Source organism: Littorina saxatilis, linkage group LG9, assembly GCF_037325665.1.
Source record: "Littorina saxatilis isolate snail1 linkage group LG9, US_GU_Lsax_2.0, whole genome shotgun sequence".
NCBI classification, from domain to species: Eukaryota; Metazoa; Mollusca; class Gastropoda; order Littorinimorpha; family Littorinidae; genus Littorina; species Littorina saxatilis.
In genome coordinates this window covers 56,829,063-56,852,438 of record NC_090253.1, presented here as the reverse complement: position 1 = coordinate 56,852,438, position 23,376 = coordinate 56,829,063, and the positions used below count along the sequence as shown (strand labels likewise).

General features: G+C 40.3%; 2 long non-coding RNA genes across 2 annotated transcripts in view; one reads left to right on the top strand and one right to left on the bottom strand.

The window, feature by feature from the left end:
* Positions 1-23,118, bottom strand: part of LOC138976568 (uncharacterized) — a 51,695-nt gene extending 28,577 nt beyond the window's left edge. The window contains exon 1 of the long non-coding RNA XR_011459075.1: positions 22,852-23,118. This is a non-coding gene — a long non-coding RNA (uncharacterized lncRNA). The remainder of the gene's footprint in view (positions 1-22,851) is intronic.
* Positions 10,620-15,091, top strand: LOC138976552 (uncharacterized). The gene is made up of 3 exons (XR_011459067.1): positions 10,620-11,385; positions 12,168-12,258; positions 13,257-15,091. It is a non-coding gene; the product is annotated as an uncharacterized lncRNA (long non-coding RNA).
* Positions 23,119-23,376: the final 258 nt, after the last annotated feature.

Genomic DNA, 23,376 nt, shown 5'->3' with positions numbered 1-23,376 from the left:
CCTTGTCTTATACACGAATAAAAACCATATTTCTCTCTCTCTCTCTCTTTCTCTCTCTCTCTCTCTCTCTTTCTCTCTCTCTCTCTCTCTCTCTCTTAAAACTTTGTCTTATACACGAATAAAAGCCATCTCTCTCTCTCTCTCTCTCTCTCTCTCTCTCTCTCTCGCTCTTTCTCTCTCTCTCTCTCTCTCTTAAAACTTTGTCTTATACACGAATAAAAGCCATCTCTCTCTCTCTCTCTCTCTCTCTCTCTCTCTCTCTCTCTCTCTCTTAAAACTTTGTCTTATACACGAATAAAAACCATATTTCTCTCTCTCTCTCTCTCTCTCTCTCTATCTCTCTCTCTCTCTCTCTTAAAACTTTGTCTTATACACGAATAAAAGCCATCTCTCTCTCTCTCTCTCTCTCTCTCTCTCTCTCTCTCTCTCTCTCGCTCTCTCTCTCTTTCTCTCTCTCTCTCTCTGCCTCTCTCTCTCTCTCTCTCTTAAAACTTTGTCTTATACACGAATAAAAGCCATATTTCTCTGATTCTCTCTCTCTCTCTCTCTCTCTCTCTCTCTCTCTCTCTCTCTCTCTCTCTCTCTCTCTCTCTCTCTCTCTCTCTCTCTCTCTCTCTCTCTCTTAAAACACCAAATACACTAATTTAACTGGCAAATATCCGATGATCTCTATGCAAGGAATTAAATACTGGTTATTGTCTCTCTATGATCATTGTCGCTGACTCTCTGTCTCTATGTGTGTGTCATGAATCACATGAAATAGATTGAATATACGGACGTTGAATATACAACAAGTCATCGTCACATCTCTCTCTCTATGATCATTGTCGCTGACTCTCTGTCTCTATGTCTGTGTGTGTGTGTGTGTGTGTGTGTGTGTGTGTGTGTGTGTGTGTGTGTGTGTGTGTGTGTGTGTGTGTGTGTGTTTCATTCATAGCAGTTCCTGCAGAACCAGAACTTGGTTTTTGGTCTTGAGCGTTTTCCAGCGCATAGCAGATGGAGGGATCTGAGACATGAATCACATGAAATAGATTGAGTATTCAACAAGTCATCGTCACATAGTGCACACACAGTACGGAGAGAAGACCGTACAGCCGAGTAGACGTGTTGGACGGCTGTCCATCCGTCCATGTCGAAATATCGCCGAACTTTAATGATGGATATGTTCACGTCCAGTACTGCTGTGGGTACTGCCGAAGGTACCTGCTCAACGGATTGCTCTGAAAGAAGTTCGCCTTTCAGAGCACGGATTGTGTCTGCCTCACCGACAAAGTAGCTCAGAATTTGTCTGTCTCGATCCACCGAGGACTTCTTTGAAAAGGGAACCGGTTTGTCAACCTTGCATTTTTTCCGGCTAGGCAGTCCAATAGCATTTACTACTTTTCCTTTTGGTCTGCCTCTCTTCCGGGATTTTGGTGGTAATGTCACATTATCAAGAGACGTCGACGTAGGCCTTGGTGCGGATGAACCCTCCTCGTCAGACGTCGTAGGCCTTGGTGCAAATGAACCCTCCTCGTCAGACTGTGGTGTTGTTGTTGGTGGTAGTGGGTTTGGGGTGGCTGTCATATCATACACTAGTTCCACAACCGCTACATGAGACGTCGTAGGCCTTGGTGCGAGTGAACCATCCTCTTGAGACGTCGTAGGCCTTGGTGCAAATGAACCATCCTCGTGAGACGTAGGCCTTGGTGCGAATGAACCATCCTCGTGAGACGTCGTAGGCCTTGGTGCGGATGAACCCTCCTTGTCAGACTGTGGTGTTGTTGGTGGTGGTGGTGGGTTTGGGGCGACTGTCACATCATACACTAGTTCCACAACCGCTACATGTTTTCCAGATCCCCACATTTTTACAACAGAATCTAACACGCTCAATTTCTCTTGGAAATCAAAGTTGTTTTCTGCAGCTAAAGAAGCCAATTGTTGTCCGAGGTAGAGGGCTCGCCGGTATCGGTCGTTTGCTGTGACAATACGTGGACGAGGCGTCGTTTCGACTGTCACAGGTAGTCGTTCTTCAACAATGTCAGAAAGTGGCTGAAAGAATCGATGGCCGCGTTTGTAGTATTCAAGTGTCCACCGTTGGGCAATCAATTCAGTGTCGAATAAATCACGACCGCATATCTTTCTCACAGCGAAGATATGTCGACACGGTAGCGACATGGACTTGTAGAAAGTACAATCACAGGATATTGGCGTCACGCAGATTTCCCCTTCTGAACTGGTCACGGAAAAGTGCCCGTTATCCTCTTGGAGTACGACATGGCCTGCTCGCTCCAATTGTTTTTCAACTCGTTTGAACGCGTGTGGGGTGAGGTACTCCATGAACTGCTGTGTACATTCGTCTCTTGTTCGCACGCTACAAGGGACTTTGGAAAACATTTGAGCAACCCTCGTGTCGCGCTCTGTTCGCACCATGGTGAGAAACGAAAAGAAAACAGATAGAAACTCCAGCAGAGAATTCGACGGTGACGTCATTGATTTCAGTTTTTGAAATGTTGATTCCAATCGATTGTTGGTGCGCTCACCGAGGGACATTTGCTTGTGTTTGAACCCCTCAACCCATTGCTCCGTGATCGGTTTCCAATTGATGTTGTAGTAGTCGATGACTCGTCGATCCTGTGTGGACTCTAGGTTTCGGTAGTTGGCATTATACTCTTCTTCGGACGTTGCATACGCCAGCTTTTGTATAATTTCCAGCACTGTAGTCCTCTCTCCCGCACTGATCGCCATCTTCTCTGTGGTGATCTCACGCTTGAACGTCCGCAGGACGTGGAACAGGCAAATCTGTAATGCAGCGTTTGGAATCTCATCTCTGAAAACGTTCCTCTCTACCATATCCTTGTCGGTCATCACGACCTTCGTGTCGGTCCACCGTGGATTGTGTCTCTTGAACAACTGAATCATTTTCCTTATCGTGTGTTCCTCCTCACTGGCCACAACAAACGCTGCGACGATTTCGGTTTCTCCATTCCCGTCCACAATGGTAAGGAGATAGAAGGGCATTCTCAGTTCGTTGGTCTTATGTGTCGCATCCACAAGAATCAGTTCCGGAAATTGGCTGAAGGTGTGCTGCATAGACGCATCTTGTATGAAAATCCCGCTCAGCACATCATTTTCATCTGCTACGTATTCAGCAGTAACGCCTGGTTGACTGTTCAAATAACTGGCGATGTCGTTGAGTTGAGTCTTCGAGCAGGAAGACTTTGACTTTGATTTCACTGAGGTACCGATGTTGTGAATGTCTTTCATGGTTAAAACCTTTCCTGAATTTGTCGACAAATGATGCCGCAGAAGTTTTCTGTCTGCGTTGACCTTGAGCATTTCCTTGGCTTTTTCCTTGTCTTCCTTATTCAATCGGCGTTGAGCCGGCATGACATTATACAAACATTCTAAGACGTTGTGGTTATGAATGTTGTCGAACTTCGTGACCAGCAGATGTGTCCCCTCTGGATTTGCGCGAAGTTTTAGTGTGAACGGACACTCGATTTTAAACGTCTTTTGATTTGGACGTAATCCCGTCGATTTGCTGTGGTGTTTCTTCCCTCCATGTACACACGAGTACGTCAGTTCGTAAAACTTGATGGCGCTATTGAATTTTCTATTTGGACATCGTCCTTGTGCTGCCGCCAGAGTGCGACTGTCGCGTTTCCACAGCTGCACAAATGTGGATTTCTCATACCCCACAAGTGCCTGTTGAAACTCTTCATACGAAGCAAATTGATCACCGACGTTGAAGCCCATTTTGTTGCTGTCTGTCAAACTCCCAAACGTGTGTTTGATTGCCTGTCGGATTGTCGAGCATCGGCCTCGGTTGAACGAAAATCACCCTAAAACGACAGGGCAGATTTGTCCATCAGTGAACACTTCTCTCCCCCAAAGAAATTCCCATCAAAAACTGTCATTTATTGGTGAGTATTTAATCACAGAGAGAGAGAGAGAGAGAGAGAGAGAGAGAGAGAGAGAGAGAGAGAGAGAGAGAGAGAGCCTCTACCGGCAAAATAACCTCTACCGTAACATATCGTTATTTTGCCGGTATACGCAATGGGCAGCGTCCAACCGGCAAAATAGCCTCTACCGTAACATATCGTTATTTTGCCGGTACCGGCAACGTAGCCTACAGGCTACGTTGCCGGTACCGGCAAAATAGCCATTTCGTTTATTTCATTTTGCTTTGGAAGAACATCTCTATGAAAGTTCAATTTCAGGGGAGACAGTTACCTTGACTGCAAAGAGCAATTTATTGAAGTTATTTCCCTTGTCTGTCAGACCTACTTCAATCAGACAATCTCCAACTTCCTGTTGGCAAGAAGTCTGTCAAATCCACATTGTATCGGCGTTTTTTTTGCTTTTTCTTCTTATTGACTTGTATTTTTGACTTGCTTATTGGATGCAAGGTAATCTTATCCTTCTCTCTGAAATGAAGATTGACTTCTTTCAAGAATAGGTAAGTTGATCAACTGAAGGAAAGATTTGGGAATTTGAATTTTTGATAGCTCGCGGCCTTCGGCTTCCGAGTTTGATGGCAGAGAGAATTTCTCACACTTTCGATTTTTTTTTCGCCTAGAAGAACACTGTTCTATTCATTCATGTTTGTTTTGTCTGAAAGATGGATGAATGAACTAACTTTTCCAAAAACATAAAGTTGATTGATGCAGTGGTTTGTTTTTAAGGAGTTGTGGAAGAGTGAAAATACCATCCGAATCCCGATTCGCGGGTCGCTCACGGCACCATAAAAACTGAATTTTCGTTTATCATTTTATGTCTCATTGTCTGTTTCTTGGTGAACTTTGGTTGGTTCCTAATCTGGTCGAGTCATTGCGGCAGCAGTTGTCAGGAGCTTTAGTAGTAATACTAACAGGCTCTTCATATATGTTTTTAGTTTTTATTTGTATCTTTTTATTTTTCCACAGATGTTCAACTTTCAGTTCCGCATACTGACATAGACTCATAGTCATGATAGTGTCTGAGTCTCGGAAAAGAGAAAAATTACCCTTGTTCCCGAGGCATGCATAGACTAGAGAGGCAGGCAGAGGCTGTGTAGCGTGTGCACTGATAAAGTTGAAAAACAGATTTTTTTGAAATAAAAATAAAAAATACATCACAGAGAAAATAAATATACTAATTAAGTGAAATTGAGATGCTTATATTTAATAATTAATATTCCAGTTTTGATGTTTGCGTGTTACTGTTACTGTTAGGTTTGGGAATCAATGTGATCCTATTTAACTTCCAAGTATTTATTTTTTCAGAAAGCTTTGACTTGAGTATGACGGTGCTCACTGCTTGTTTGAACTGAAGGTGAAGAAAGCTGAGATGGACAGTGACCTTAACACCGCCACCGATGCCAGTAACGCAGACTGTCGTTCCGTCCCGGCGAGGTGAAGATGAACAGGTATGGCTCGATAGCAATGAGTGTCTCATTCAGAGTCATTGATAGTGACACTGACAGCGTCTTTTTGTTCTGTGACTTTGGCTTATTTTGTGTTTTATTCTTTTAGTTATAACCAGATGTGTCAAACAAATTCAGCTGATCTCTTTTACTGTTTTAGTGAAACAAATGTATTGTTTCCAGCAAAGGGAAAAAAATCGGGTGGGGGCGGTTGGTCGATTTTATTTTTATATTTAAATTTTTATTTTATTTTAATAGTTTTATTGATGTTTGTTTTTGATTAACACACTACACAGGCATCTCAGTGATGAGAAAGTGTGAACTGTGTCCGCGGGATGCCAGAGAAGAGTAACTTTTCAGTTCTCAGTCATGACCAGTTTCCCATTATCCTGGCAATTCATGCAAGGTTTATGCGTATTGGTCACATTTGTACAATTGTGAATTTAACCAACACATTTTGATGATAAAACTATGCTTATGGGTACGCACAATGATGGGCCTCTTTTTCTCATGTGGGGTGCGGAAAATGCATGCACCACTTTGTTTTCTGTGATCATTGCATCTGTGAGAAATAATGCAAATATTGCTCTGTGGCCAGAGCTGCCATCTGCTAGGTTTTCATGGATGTAACAGAAATTGCTACGCTGTTTCCTCAAGTTCAAAATTGCAAGTGCTACACTCAAGCAAATAATCACAAACATGCAACAGTGCCTTCTTGTGAGTTCTGATTCTCACTTTGTGTAGGCATCGGATTATGGGTCAGAAAAAAATTGTCCACACTGAATAGTATCACGGTTGACGCTCTCTTCTAACTATGTTTGTGCTTTCCAAATGAAGATTTGTGAGATAGTATTGAATGATTGATGCAGGTCACCTGAGGTGTGTGATCACATTTTATGACAATGCTACACTCAATCACCATTTGCTCCGCTGACAACTTTTTTTTTAAAGCAAGTGCTATCATTAATTTGTTGTTCCAAGTGACAGTATAATGCTTCCAGATTGAATTGTTTGTATGAGAATAAGAGCTGTCTGAATATTTGATTTTTTGAATTCAGTTGGCTTGTTTTGTTTGTTTCACTTTCAGATCCATGACCATGAGCTCGATGTGGTTGGTGGACATGAACTAAAGACGACTACTGATGCTGTGATGACGAAGGTGTTCCATAGGCTACACGGTTGCTGACAGGGGGCTCTGGGGGAGGGCAGGGAAAGAGACCATGGTGTACGCTGCGACTAAAAGCCATCGACAGTGAGTTGTTTTTCATAATTTGTAAAATCATCCTGGTCCTTTTAGGAAGAAGATAAAATCCATGTCTACAAAACAACAAGTTATTTCTGTCTCAAATTTTGTTCTTTGGAATCAATTTTAAATTTGCCATATTTCACATGTGAATGATAGTTGTCAAAGCTTTTACACTTAACATTAAATTGCTAGAAACCAAGTTCCTGAGCTCATTTGTCAGTGTCATGGATTTTCGACTACATACGAAATAAGGATGTTAGCAAACGGTATGATGTCGTCACATATGCGTCTGCACATCACAGTACATGTATTATGAATTTCCGAAGGCCCCCAAAGAAAAAGTCATAGTAAAGGTAACTTTAACCACTTGACTGCCTTATGACGGGTATACCAGTCATGCGCTTGTGCAGCCGCAGCGCCTTAGGACGGGTAAACCCGTCTTCTCCGTTCCGGGATTTTCCAGAAATGCTACGTCACTGCTGACACACAAATAGCAGCCAATGGCTTGGTAGGATACCTCATTCTCATGAATAAACATAAATGGTGACGCGGTTTTGCGTTTGAAGGCTATTTTCGGCCTTGTCGACAGGGTATGGGAGAGAAATCTCGACTCGTCAAAATGGCTAACGGTGACTGTCGACCTAGTAGGGAAAAACAAAGCCGGGCTGACGCTACAGGCGGTGCAAATGATTATGGATACTGACAGGGGAAGGGGGAGATCTTCTTTCGGACAATTCGTTGGAAACAGGTAGATGACAGTGATTATAATCCTTTCTTGGAGCGAGCCAAACAGCCACCTGTGTTTGATCCACAGGCACCGGAAGATGCGCCGGACTGATTATCAAATGTTCATATTTAAACATCATAAGCCAAACTAATTATCATTTCCATGATTAGACACTAAAAACAGATTCTTGGTTCAATTTCCTTTAAAAACAAAATAGGTTTTACTTACCTACCTACTGCCAGTTTGGAGCTAGATTTTTGTGTGAATTATTACACCCCAACTCCAATATTCCCTGGCAGTCAGGAATGCACATACCCAAGTTTTGATTGGCAGCGAAAGGGTTAAAACAAATATTAGGGTAGGTATTTTTTTTTACTTCTCTTCTACAAGGATTACAATGTGTTGTAATTTCCTCACTCAAGTATAGTTGGTGTGTTGTAAAAGCATATGGTGTGTATGCAAGTTTGTGTGTCTGTATGATTTTTAGCAAGTTTACAGGCGTCAGGAAATAAACTTGAGACTTTTCTCAAATCAGTGATAGTTGTTTGATGATCTAAGTTCATGTTATTTTTTGTTTTGTCATGCAGAGGCTGTTCCGTGAAGCTGTACGGGTGCCACAGGTCAAGACCTTGAAGACGGCCGTTCAAGACTGGTTTTTGGAAGCCTGTGGTAAAAGAAAGAGACAACAGGCCATGGAAGAGCCTTCATGATTTGGTTTGCAGTAATTGAACTTTGTAATCTCTGTAGGCTTATTTACAATGCTAGTTGCAAAAATTTGATGAATGCAAGATTTGACTCGCCTGAGAAATTGCTAGTGAGTAATTGTATTTCACAGTTCAGGTCTGTGTGGCTGATGGGTAATGTACAGAAGAGTCTGGGTTTTTTGTTGGACATTATTTAAGCTAAGCTTTAAACTTCACACTCTTCTACAGATGATGTTCAGACATGATGTACCCTTTTAGGTTGTGTCAGAACGACAGAAGACTAAACTGGAAGTGCTCAACTACCATTACTATCAGTGGAGACGCATGGATGCATTTGAACTTTTCTTGTGGGTATCCCGTACTAAAAATATAGAATACATGATTCTGGGAAAGTTGTTCAAGGGCACTTACACACTATATTCGATTTTTAATACACGACTCAAACCTTCAGAATAATTCAAAATGAATAAAGAGTTCAGAAAAGAGGAAAACAAAAAGTGAACAAATAGAGAGAAAAGGTTTCAACAATTCCTTGCCATTTATGGGAGTCGAACCCAAGACCGCCAGGACGGCTAGTGTACTACCACTGAGCCAACCAAGCACACAATTCCCACGCATGAACATATGCAGTTGAACTGCAAACATTCATTACACTTGGGTTCTTGAGAGTGTGTCGACTCGTCGGTTTCAGACTTTCTCCGTTTGTATTTGGGTTTTGTAAGTTTTCTTAATCTCACAATTATTTGTGGTTGCGGCGATACCCATAGGGCATTTGAGGACTGGGTGGCCGAGTGGTAACGCACTTGCGCTCGGAAGCGAAAGGTTGCGAGTTCAACCCTGGGTCAGTGGTGGGTTCAAGTGTTAGTCTTTCGGATGAGACGAAAAACCGAGGTCCCTTCGTGTACACTACATTGGGGTGTGCACGTTAAAGATCCCACGATTGACAAAAGGGTCTATAATAGGTCGTGAAAAGTAGGATATGCGCCGAAATGGCTGCGATTTGCTGGCCGATGTGAATTCGTGATGTATTGTGTAAAAAAATTCCATCTCACACGGCATAAATAAATCCCTGCGCCTTGAATATGTGTGCGATATAAATTGCATAAAATAAAAATATAAAAATAAATCCCTGCGCTTAGAACTGTACCCACGGAATACGCGCGATATAAGCCTCTGATTGATTGATTGATTGATTGATTTGACAAAGGCTGATGTTACTAAAAAATAGAATTAGTAATTCTGGGAAATAGTCCGCTGGAAGTACTCAATAATCATGCAACCTTTTGATTATTTTGATTCATTAGATAATCCAAAACGTTTGGAATGAAGAAAATACAAGAATTACGAATTTGTTTGTTTAAAGTAATGGAAAAAAAATGCAGCGGAAGAGGGTCAAACCCGTGAACAACTATGTAAGAAAAAGCGATCAGGCGCTTTACCAGCTGAGCTAATTTATCTCACGGTTGATTTTAACTTCAAATATTACACTACAGTTCTTGAGCGTGGGTATCAGTATTGACTCAACTCAAGTGTCCAAATCTCCGTTCACATTAGTGTACTGTACATTTTCTTTATCTCACTATTTGAGTTAAGTTATTAACTGACCCTATTCTCTTGTTCACTTTGTTTAAGAATAAAAAGCAGTATCAAGTAGCGTTAACTTCAAGTGTGACCGACATTATGTTGCTGTCTGGCTCCAAAATGCATTGACCAATCGCCGAAAGGCGCTGACGCCATTGCATGAACGGAAGCTAGCGATTAAAAATGGGCGTCGACAGAGCCAATGAAGGGGGGTAACAACTTGCAGTTCTCATTCACTTGTGGTTGTGTTCAGTTGTAGTAAATGTTTACTGAGCCGGAATTTGCTGTGCATGTAAAACACGCCTGTGTTGCACAACATTGGAAAATTTGCCTTTGACAAGTGATTTTCATCAGTGCACTTATATTAGATTTTTTCATGTGTACAATTTTTGTGCTATTTGATGGTTTAAAAAAAAGTAAGCTTATGCTGCAACAAAAATTAATAGTAAAAACCCCAAAATCAGCTACAGAAAATAAAAAAAACATTCCGGTCAAAAATCCAAACTGATGTTAAGTGTTTATCTGCTTCACATCAAACATTTTTGTTTAAGTACAGCAGGGGTTATGTTTCTGATATATTTATTACACATGAGCAAAAGCTTTTTTTCACATTGGCCTTCTACGGGTGCAATTCAGTCTGCACTGCATGTGCTGGACTGCTTTTTATCAGTTTTGTTCTAGTTATCCTTTCTTTTGGTCATCTTGAAGCCTATTTGATAATGTTGAAAACTGAAGCTTCATTTTTTGTATTGGGTATTTTCCAGGTTGACTGAGTTGCTTGTTCATGCTTAAATATGTGCCTAAGGTTCACAGCCATATGTCAGGGAAAAATGTCCTTTTTTATACAGTATATTTTTTTTCAATTATTGGAAAGTTCGTTAGGGTTAAAATTATTTTTGATCAAATGAACACTTGACCTTTGTTTTCATTAATAAAATGTTGTGGACTGCAAATTATTTTGTTTGTTTAAGCAAACACTGTACATTAGTAAGACGTGGAACTTGCGAAGAAAATGCGAAAAAGTGTTTGTGGGTTATCGTCCCTAGTCACATGCTGGCGGCGAAAACAAAATGGCGGATCGCGTAGGTACCGATCGTGTGCGAGGTGGTGGTAAATTGTGCTCGGCTTTTTGTTGCAAGAACGCCCGTTACAAACAGAGCTGCTTCGGGAAAACTTTCCACAAGTTCCCTACAGAAGAAAAAAGGTGGGTTGTGCAGTGATTATTTCATCAGGTTTACCTTCTTCAGAATGAGAATGCAATGGCTCGAGTCAACTCACTCAGTTGACTACAGCGTCAGCGAGTACTTACGAATGTGAGTGTGAGTCAGCAGTCAGTACAAAACAACAGTTTACACTTGATGACAAACCCGTGGGCATTATTTGTCGAATCCTTTATCAAACCTTGCTTACGGGAAAACTACAGTACAAAGGTACATCACTCATCCGTTTTGCGTTCAGGCAGAGCGTTAGATTTAGACTGAAGATCTGATTTAGCTTTTTTTGTCTTTCCTTTTTGCTTAGTTTAACAATAACATTGTTGTTTTTATTGTCAAACTAGGTGCAGAATATGGATGCAATTCACAAGGCGAGAGGACTTTGAAAAGCTGCAGCCAGCTGATGTTCAGTCTCAAGCTTTGTACTGATCACTTTGAGGCCAACCAGTAAAACAATCCTGCAGAGAGGATCACTTGTGTGGAATGCTGTCCCGACATTGTTTGCAGTGCCCAATCCACCACCGAAGGTTATTTATTTATTGGTTTTAGGTTTTTGCAAACCAAAGAAGCACACTATTAAATGCAGGTTGAGTAATGACAAGTTTGAGGCTGATGTAAGAATTGAAAACAACAGCATTGTTCCCATCAAATAATGCCTGTTTGCATTTAGCGCAAAAAAATGATAAGGCCAACAAAAAAAAGTTACTTATTTTGGATCGACGTCTTGATTATGATGATATGATGAACTTATTTTGCAAAAAAACAGCCCCAAATGGCAAAAAAGGTATAGGGTCGGCGTCAACAACAAAAAAGTTGTATGTTTCTGGTCACCTGACCCTACCTATGTTTTCCCGACGACCCTAGACTTTTTTTTTTTGCATTTTCAAAAATAAAAGGGGTATTCGAAAATTGTTTTCCTGTTTTTCAACAAAATAGTTAAAAAGATGGTTTAAAAAAAAAGTTTAGAAAAAAAATCTCCACCTTTAGTCATGTTAGGTCACAAAAAAGTCTGTTTAAGGTAACATAGGCCCCCCAAAAATAGCGTCGGTAGGTCGGCTTTTTAGTTTTGTATTTTAGCCATCTGAATATTTTAATTTTATTTTTTAATGCCCCCAAAAAGTCTAGGGCCGGTGGGAAAAAAATAGGGTCGGTCCGGATACCGTAAACAGATTATTTTTTGTTTTGCCTTACCAGAAACATACACTTTTTTGTGTGGCCTAAGACCAATGCCATAAAATTGGGAGAATTGTTTCATTGTGACTGGGTGTTGGTTGTGAGTTTGTCAGTGAAAGAGCTGTGCAATTTGCAGGTTGCTAGTGGGAGGAAGCCACCATCGCAAAGGGTAGCTACAAATGAAGCCAGCACCGACCTGTCGCCTGATGCACAAATTGTTCAACCAGGTAAGAGATTTTTAACCATGAAGAACACCCTGACATCAAAAAAAGTTTAAACCCATCCATTACATAGTTGATAATTGCTGTATAGGGTGACGGGCGCTGTGGCGGGGTGGTAAGACGTCGGTCTATTAACTCGGAAGGTCGAGGGTTCGAATCCCGGTCGCGGCCGCCTGGTGGGTTAAGTGTGGAGATGTTTCCGATCTCCCAGGTCAACTTATGTGCAGACCTGCTAGTGACTTATCCCCCTTCATGTGTACACGCAAGCACAAGACCAAGTACGCACGAAAAAGATCCTGATCCTGTAATCCATGTCAGAGTTCGGTGGGTTTTAGAAACACAAAAATACCCCGCATGCTTCCCCCGAAAGCGGCGTATGGCTGCCTAAATGGCGGGGTAAAAACGGTCATACACATAAAATTCCACTTGTGCAAATAAATGAGTGCACGTGGGAGTTTCAGCCCACGAACGCAGAAGAAGAAGCTGTATAGGGCGGATGCATGGATGGATGAAATTGTACCTGTAGTTCCCACACGTAAAGATGGGAAACATATCCTGTTAGAGGCATGGTGTAACAAGAAACAATTAAGTGGCTCTATTCCCATCTCCCTCCCCCCCCCCCTTTCCCCGTCGCGATATAAGCTTCGTGGTTGAAAACGACGTTAAACACCAAATAAAGAAAGAAAGAAAGAGGCATGGTGTGTGAGGAGTTTTACCTGGTACTGTTGTCCTAATCAATCAATCAATCAATCAATATAAAGCTTAGTATTCCGTGGGTACAGTTCTAATGGCCTCACCCATTCAGTACCAAACAAGGTCAATTCCATCATTGTTCCACATCGTATCCATAATTGCTAATACACTTCATTTCTGGCCTGCCTTCCTACGCTATTGTTTATTTTCATTTTGTGATTGAATTACACGTGTTTTAATTTCTTCCAGGTTGTAACTTGTTATGGTTATGTTATTTTATGTGTGTTTTGTGTGTGTGTTTTTTTTTTAAGATGACATTCAGGCGATCCTGGAGGACATAGGATGTAAAGCATCAAAGTCGTCATCCTCCCCATCCCCTCGTGAAGCGGAACTTCGGCAGAAGGTCAACAAACTGAGGAGCAAGGTTTTCCGATTAGAAAAGAAAACGATGGAACCCCGTGTAAAACGAGCGAGTAAATTAGCCAAGCCTCCCAAGAAAGACTTTGTAATAGAACAGTTGTCTCATATATTATCAGGCGAGGCGAGCTATTTTGCCATTTATGCCTGTTACATATTTACCGGTTATCTGCTGCTGTGTCCAATCCTGGCAGAGACGGAACGCATGTTACCAAGGAGCCGAAGGAGAGTTGATGAGATGAGAGAATGTGATTAACAATTGCCAACTCTCTCCGTACAAAGAGGGTCCAAAATTGTATCAAAATATAGATCGTAGGGAATTCAAAATAAAAAAAGACAATAGACAAAACATGTACTTCGGCTCATAGAGCCTTCTTTAATTTTTAACTCAAAAGTCCATGCTCCGAGAGTCCTTTTTTTAATTTTGAATTGCCTACCATCTATATTTTTATACATTTTCAAAAAGATTCAACAGTCACCTTCCGTTATTCTTGAACTTGGCTATCCCAGCCTTACCTCAACATTCAATATTCCTGTGATATTTTTGACGTAAAATCAATTTTTACTGTAAAACTCTTCGGCAAGAGGATTGGTCCAAGCAAACAAATAATAAACTTGTAAGATTTTTCCTGATATTTCCGATCAATTGCCTATGGTTTTATTTAGCTAAAAGATTCAAACGTCACACCTATGACTCATGGCTATTTTTAAGGGGAGAGTAGCATCCCTGGTGTGTTGTTTTTGATGTACCTTTTAGTCTGTTTACCGTAACATAGGCACACAAAAAGAGGGTCGGTAGGTCGGCTTTTCTTAAAAAAAAATTTATAACCATCTTTTTAAATTATTTTGCAAAAAAAACAGGAACAAAATTGATTTTTTTTTTCTTTTTCTTTTTCTCCAAATGCCAAAAAAAAGGTCTAGGGTTGGCGGGGAAAAATAGGGTTGGTCGGGATACCGTAAACAGACTATTTTGCTTTGTTTTGCCTAAGCAATGACTAACAAACTTTCTTTAGGGTCTGACATTGTATATACTATACAATTTTTGGGGTATTAACTAAATACATGTATACAGTTTTTGATTCCTTTTATACTTTTTCACAAATTAGCCCCTCCCCCCCCCCTTTTTTTTTTTAGTCTGCCCTGGGGGCGGGAGGTCTCCTAATTTCGGTTTCTAGGGTCATCTTATGCTTCCCCATGAGCTGAGAACTTAATTTAAAATGGGCCACGATTTTTTTATTTGTATTTTGTAATTGTGCCTTTGTCCAGTCACATGATTTCACTTTGTACTTAAAAACTTGGCACTGTCATCATTTATTGCTATTTATTGTTCAGTTGTTCAGTATTTATTGCTATTGGGCATCAGTTGTTCAGTTGCCCTCTTTCGAATGAGCCATGCATGCATTATGGATGTGTTTAGCGAATTGGGATACCTCAAGCAATGTAAAAGAAGAAACAATGTGAAGCAAACATATAGCACCAAATAAAATAACCGAATCAGAATGGCAACTTCTTCAGTGTATGTGTGTGTGTGTGTGTGTTTGCTGTTTTAAATACCGAAAATGTGAAAATAAAGCAAGTCACAACATGAGAAAGATCGACTGTACTAGTCATAACAAAGCAGGAGACAGCCTGGCCAGCATGCAGCAAAGGGGAATAACTCGTATTTAGCCATTCTCATTTCTAAGCATGCCCAATGAGGAAGTTATCCTTCTTCCCATTGTAGTTTCTTTGGTTTAAGTAAGAGACTGTGCTCTTCGAATGCATTACAATTATTGTGGGATGTGCGTAAAGTGATCCTGTCGTCTGCGTGAGAGTGTGTAATTTGTAAAGCAATATTGTGGCCTGCGTGAGATTTCGTAAAGTGGAGGTGTCGACTGCGTGAGATTGCGTAAAGTAGTTGTGAGCATGCGTAAAGTAGTCGTGTCAACTTCGTGGGAGTGCGTAAAACAATTGTAACATCTGTGTGGAGAGTGCGTAAAGTAGTTGTGTCACCTGCGTGAGTGCGTAAAGCAATCGTGACGTCTGCGTGAGAGCGCATACTTAGTCTTCATGTTGCATAAGTGTGCGCTGGGGGCGCGTATGGTCTTCGTTATCTGAGGGAAAACGAATTCGTCACGCACTGATTTCGATTTGCAAAAACGCGCGCGTATCGAGTGCGTCTTTCGCAGTTGGAACGCATTATTTGGCGACTGCGAGACGCATTCGCTGCGCATAATTTTGCTGGCTGGGTAAAAGGGCCATCACTATCAAGCTACTGTCGGACAGTTAGTCCACTGTTTAATGTGTGGTTCCGGAAATCAAAATAGGTTTATAAATGATCTCGTGCGAGCAGGTTACAATCTTGACAGCAATCTTGACAGCAATGCGTGTGTTCAAACCTCAACGAGGAATCTATCTCAACTCGTCAAGGTAAAATGACTGTCGATAAGTTATTCACTGAGTCTGTCCGACCTGTCTTGGGGTTGACTCTTTCGCCGTAAAACTGAAAAAATCTCAAAATGTTTGAAGTCAGTCCAGTTTCTCTATTAACTGGATTTTGTCAGCTATATGATCGTGCATTCTTCTAGTTGCCGGACATTATGACTCAGCTATATGATCGTGCATTCTTCTAGTTGCCGGACATTATGACTCAGCTATATGATCGTGCATTCTTCTAGTTGCCGGACATTATAACTCAGCTATATGATCGTGCATTCTTCTTGTTGCCGAACATTATGACTCAGCTATATGATCGTGCATTCTTCTAGTTGCCGAACATGATGACTCAGCTGAAGGCTCACAGACACGCTGTGTGTGGCGTCTCTCGGGCTCAAGTCGTCCCTAAAGAGTTGCCTGGTTCAAAAGCAGAAAAAGAAATAGAGACTTTCTCAACGTGCACATGGACTGGAGAACAAAACCACATTCTGCACGTCTGCCTTTGGTTTTACCAGGAAGAAGTCCCGAAAGAGGAACATAGCCTATAACTTAATCAAGAACAAAAAGAGCTCTCAGACAACTCTGATTTTGAAAACAGATAGAGTTACATTGGTGTGGGTCTTTTCAGCTGGACACCAACGTTGGACGGAAACTAAGAAACTTACCCGAGAAAAGCCGGGTGGGAGTGATGCTTGACAAGAAACGATCTCTTCATCTCTACATCAACGGTGACGACCAGGGTGAAGCCACCCCTAGCCTGCCCGACCCCTGCTTTGCATTCTTTGACCTGTATGATTCTTACAGACAGGTGAGTTTGTCGAATGAATAATTAGATATACTCTTTTCAGTCAGCACTTCATCATTATAACAGTGCCCCTTATCGTTGCATAATACTTGATTGGATAGTTTAAAAAAGAAACAAAGAGAAACCGAAGATTCTGAGGAAAAGTCTTTAAAACGCTCGAAATATATGTCATCAATGCTGACAAATGTGTAAGCACCATGTGTATCATCCCCGACCTTCTGACCAATTGTTTGACAGTTTGATGATCAACCATCCTCCTTCCATGTAACCTGTCGATCGTTCTGATAGTGGCAGTGACACTTCAGGTATATGTATGGCATCATTGTGACTTCTACACCGAACTTGAAACGTGATATTCTGAGAAAAAGTCTCCGGAAGACCTACGATTCCTTTCATAAATGAATGCTGACAAATGTGTGAGCACCGTGTTTATCATCCCGGACTTTCTAAATGATTGTTTTTCTGCAACAAGACACGAACTGTTCACACAGTGCAATCCTACGCTGACTTAGTTTTAAAACATTATTACCATGCACACACAGTCCTGTTGAAAACATTATTACCATGCACACACAGTCCTGTTGAAATCATTATTACCATGCACACACAGTCCTGTTGAAATCATTATTACCATGCACACACAGTCCTGTTGAAAACATTATTACCATGCACACACAGTCCTGTTGAAAACATTATTACCATGCACACACAGTCCTGTTGAAAACATTATTACCATGCACACACAGTCCTGTTGAAAACATTATTACCATGCACACACAGTCCTGTTGAAATCATTATTACCATCCACACACAGTCCTGTTGAAAACATTATTACCATGCACACACAGTCCTGTTGAAAACATTATTACCATGCACACACAGTCCTGTTGAAAACATTATTACCATGCACACACAGTCTTGTTGACAACATTATTACCATGCACACACAGTCCTGTTGAAAACATTATCACCATGCACACATAGTCCTGTTGAAAACATTATTACCATGCACACACAGTCCTGTTGAAAACATTATTACCATGCACACACAGTCCTGTTGAAAACATTATTACCATGCACACACAGTCCTGTTGAAAACATTATTACCATGCACACACAGTCCTGTTGAAAACATTATTACCATGCACACACAGTCCTGTTGAAAACATTATCACCATGCACACACAGTCCTGTTGAAAACATTATTACCATGCACACACTGTCCTGTTGAAAACATTATTACCATGCACACACAGTCCTGTTGAAAACATTATTACCATGCACACACAGTTCTGTTGAAAACATTATTACCATGCACACACAGTCCTGTTGAAAACATTATTACCATGCACACACAGTCCTGTTGAAAACATTATTACCATGCACACACAGTCCTGTTGAAAACATTATTACCATGCACACACAGTCCTGTTGAAAACATTATTACCATGCACACACAGTCCTGTTGAAAACATTATTACCATGCACACACAGTCCTGTTGAAAACATTATTACCATGCACACACAGTCCTGTTGAAAACATTATTACCATGCACACACAGTCCTGTTGAAAACATTATTACCATGCACACACAGTCCTGTTGAAAACAAAAGTTTGTAAAACTGAGATTATGAACTCGAAGTAAGTGTGAAGATTGCGTAATATTTCTCCGTAATTGTTCTCATAAAACTTGCACCTCAGTTTTTAGGTCATGATCTTTTCATTGCCTTTGTTTCAGATTACTGCTTTACCTGTTCGACGCATACCGTGAGGTCACCAGACCAAACAAAGAGACTGTTTCCATGGCAATGACTTTAGCTGGCGTTTACCATTCAGTTCATTGATGTTGATGTGATTGGTGTTTTTGTTGTTGTTGCTTGTGTTTTGTGTGAACAACAGAATGTTATACTTGAATGAAAACAAAGCTCCTGGTGTTCTATTGATGACTGATTCTGGAAAGGCATTTGATAGGGCTTTCTGGACCGTTACATTTAAAGATAAGATTTGTTCTGCTCAAACAAATTGCCAAAAGTTGGGTTGCAAATTGTGTGAAAAAATATTAAGTCATAGCTGTTGATTAAAAGAGAGGATTTTATTTTTGATTAAAGTAAGGTTAAGTAATGAGACGAGGCGAGGTTCTTATCTCCAGGCCATGTCTAGGATTTCTTGGTATTAAAGTAAGGTAAAGTAATGAGACAAGGCGAGGCTCTTATCTCCAGGCCATGTCTAGGATTTCTTGGTGTCGAAATGTTCTTATCTCCAGGCCATGTCTAGGATTTCTTGGTGTCGACATGTTCTTATCTCCAGGCCATGTCTAGGATTTCTTGGTGTCGACATGTTCTTATCTCCAGGCCATGTCTAGGATTTCTTGGTGTCGAAATGTTCTTATCTCCAGGCCATGTCTAGGATTTCTTGGTGTCGAAATGTTCTTATCTCCAGGCCATGTCTAGGATTTCTTGGTGTCGAAATGTTCTTATCTCCAGGCCATGTCTAGGATTTTTTGGTGTCGAAATGTTCTTATCTCCAGGCCATGTCTAGGATTTCTTGGTGTCGAAATGTTCTTATCTCCAGTCCATGGCTAGGATTTCTTGGTGTCGAAATGTTCTTATCTCCACGCCATGTCTATAATTTCTTGGTGTCGAAATGTTCTTATCTCCAGGCCATGTCTATGATTTCTTGGTGTCGAAATGTTCTTATCTCCAGGCCATGTCTAGGATTTCTTGGTGTCGACATGTTCTTATCTCCAGACCATGTCTAGGATTTCTTGGTGTCGAAATGTTCTCATTTTCGGTACATCAAAATACAAAGATGTTAGTGTAACAACTTTAAACAGGGGAGTGTTCCTCTCACATTGTTCAGAGATGACTCCATTGTTTTTCCCTCAATATGAGGTAGTATTGTTTTTGCGCATTTATTGAAACTCGGCAGTTTTTCGATTCACTTTTTGAATTATGAATGTTCACGAAATTGTAGTTGTGTTCACAGAATCCAAATTCTTGTGTAAAATTACGCCAGATTTTGATTTAAATTAAAAATTCTACAATTGTGTACGTTTTTCACGTAATTTGTGTAGTAAAGTTGCACCGAATCGTCACAAATAATATGAAAAAATAAGAAATGCATCGCACTTTTTTCTGAAGAAAATTAACATTACATATTGTGCCTATACTTTTTTTTTTTTGTGAAGCCACACACAATGTTCAAATAACGTGTGGTGTTTTTGTGAAGCCACACACAATGTTCAAATAACGTGGGTTTGTTTTTGTGAAGCCACACACAATGTTTAAATAATGTGGGTTTGTTTTTGTGAAGCCACACACAATGTTCAAATAACGTGGGTTTGTTTTTGTGAAGCCACACACAATGTTCAAATAACGTGGGTTTGTTTTTGTAAAGCCACACACAATGTTCAAATAACGTGTTTTTTATTTTTATAAATGAGTTTATCCAAGAATAAGGGTATTGTGTCCATCGGTTAAGACGAGAGATCGAGTGACTTTGCGAACGTTTTAATATCAAGATAAAACAGTTCCTGTTTGGGCTGAAGTGTTTAGGCAGTACATGTATAATCTGGATAGCACAAGAATTCTAGCTGTTACCTTTGATCAGTTTGTTTCAGAACAAATGCATTGCTATGGAAATACATGCATATATACAGCCGTAAAAAATTGTATGTGTTTGAAGAGTAAAATGATACTAAGATTGTGGCGAATTTACATGTCTCTGTCTGTATATAATGTATGTAGAAATGTTGCTTTATCAAGCCTTAGTTGGTTCAGTAAGATAATAGCACAAAATCTTTAAAATGGGTAATTCATGAATTATGTGATTGGTCGCAGTTTTAGTTATAATAATGAGGAAACAATCCTTTCTATTTCATTTCAGAGTTTGTGTCAGTGGCAGAAAATAAGGGATCGGAAATGGGGTCACACGCTTCTGAATATTTTAATTCAGCCAAAATCCCCCCCGCAGGTTAGGGGGAAGAATTTACCCGATGCTCCCCAGCATGTCGTAAGAGGCGACTAACGGATTCTGTTTCTCCTTTTACCCTTGTTAAGTGTTTCTTGTATAGAATATAGTCAATGTTTGTCAAGATTTTAGTCAAGCAGTATGTAAGAAATGTTAAGTCCTTTGTACTGGAAACTTGCATTCTCCCAGTAAGGTCATATATTGTACTACGTTGCAAGCCCCTGGAGCAATTTTTTTATTAGTGCTTTTGTGAACAAGAAACAATTAACAAGGGGCTTTATCCCATCTTCCCCCTTTCCCCGTCGCGATATAACCTTCGTGGTTGAAAACGACGTAAAACACCAAATAAAGAAAGATTCAGCCAAAATGTTTAAAATATATTAATTGAATTTGTTGTTTATACCGACTGTTAAATTTCAATACAAAGCACAGAGCTGTACCCATATGATGATTTCTACATAAACTCTTGTTGAACGTCTTTACATAACTACAGCCTATTAATATCACGATGCTTGCTAGTTCTCTTTAAAGGCACATGGCTTCCCATGTAAAGTGTTCTGCTCCTCCTCTAAGATCTAGCCAGGGTTTTGACAAGTAATAAGAACAATTCTGCATCTGGACATAGTCCACAACTCACCAGCTTGGGGGTGTTCTGTGCCAACTGGGATTTGCTTGTTTTGTATATGTGTGTGTTTTTGTGTGTGTTTGTTTTGTTTATGTCTTACTGTTTTAGCTGACACCAGTGTTTGTTATGTTTATGTCGTATTGTTTTAGCTGACACCAGTGTTTGTTTATGTCTTATTGTTTTAGCTGACACCAGTGTTTGTTTATGTCTTATTGTTTTAGCTGACACCAGTGTTTGTTTTGTTTATGTCTTATTGTTTTAGTTGACACCAGTGTTTGTTTATGTCTTATTGTTTTAGCTGACACCAGTGTTTGTTTTGTTTATGTCTTATTGTTTTAGCTGACACCAGTGTTTGTTTTGTTTATGTCTTATTGTTTTAGCTGACACCAGTGTTTGTTTTGTTTATGTCTTATTGTTTTAGCTGACACCAGTGTTTGTTTATGTCTTATTGTTTTAGCTGACACCAGTGTTTGTTTTGTTTATGTCTTATTGTTTTAGCTGACACCAGTGTTTGTTTTGTTTATGTCTTATTGTTTTAGCTGACACCCGTGTTTGTTGTGTTTATGTCTTATTGTTTTAGCTGACACCCGTGTTTGTTGTGTTTATGTCTTATTGTTTTAGCTGACACCAGTGTTTGTTTTGTTTATGTCTTATTGTTTTAGCTGACACCCGTGTTTGTTGTGTTTATGTCTTATTGTTTTAGCTGACACCAGTGTTTGTTGTGTTTATGTCTTATTGTTTTAGCTGACACTAGTGTTTGTTTATGTCTTATTGTTTTAGCTGACACCAGTGTTTTTTGTGTTTATGTCTCATTGTTTTAGCTGACACCAGTGTTTGTTGTGTTTATGTCTTATTGTTTTAGCTGACACCAGTGTTTGTTGTGTTTATGTCTTATTGTTTTAGCTGACACCAGTGTTTGTTTTGTTTATGTCTTATTGTTTTAGCTGACACCAGTGTTTGTTGTGTTTATGTCTTATTGTTTTAGCTGACACCAGTGTTTGTTTTGTTTATGTCTTATTGTTTTAGCTGACACTAGTGTTTGTTTTGTTTATGTCTTATTGTTTTAGCTGACACCAGTGTTTGTTGTGTTTATGTCTCATTGTTTTAGCTGACACCAGTGTTTGTTGTGTTTATGTCTTATTGTTTTAGCTGACACCAGTGTTTGTTATGTTTATGTCTTATTGTTTTAGCTGACACCAGTGTTTGTTTATGTCTTATTGTTTTAGCTGATACCAGTGTTTGTTATGTGTATGTCTTATTGTTTTAGCTGACACCAGTGTTTGTTTGTGTATGTCTTATTGTTTTAGCTGACACCAGTGTTTGTTGTGTTTATGTCTTATTGTTTTAGCTGACACTAGTGTTTGTTTTGTTTATGTCTTATTGTTTTAGCTGACACCAGTGTTTGTTGTGTTTATGTCTTATTGTTTTAGCTGACACCAGTGTCTGTTTTGTTTATGTCTTATTGTTTTAGCTGACACCAGTGATTGTTTTGTTTATGTCTTATAGTTTTAGCTGACACCAGTGTTTGTTATGTTTATGTCTTATTGTTTTACCTGACACCAGTGTCCATCTGCAACAGTAACTCATCCAGACATTCTGCACAGGAAGAAGTCAAGACGTTGATTGTTGGTACGTGTCCAAACGGAGGGGCCTTGCCTTACGCCATGTAAACACTGACAGGTGTGAGATAGCAAGCACGACTGTTTTCACGCCATGTAAACACTGTGACAGGTGTGAGATAGCAAGCAGGAGTGTTTTCACGCCATGTAAACACTTTGACATGTGTGAGATAGCAAGCAGACTGTTTTCACGCCATGTAAACACCTGGACCGGTGTGAGATAGCAAGCAGACTGTTTTCACGCCGTGTAAACACCTGGACCGATGTGAGATAGCGAGCAGACTGTTTTCACGCCATGTAAACACCTGGACCGGTGTGAGATAGCAAGCAGACTGTTTTCACGCCGTGTAAACACCTGGACCGGTGTGAGATAGCAAGCAGGCTGTTTTCACGCCATGTAAACACCTGGACCGGTGTGAGATAGCAAGCAGACTGTTTTCACGCCATGTAAACACCTGGACCGGTGTGAGATAGCAAGCAGATTGTTTTCACGCCATGTAAACACCTGCACCGGTGTGAGATAGCGAGCAGACTGTTTTCACGCCATGTAAACACCTGGACCGATGTGAGATAGCAAGCA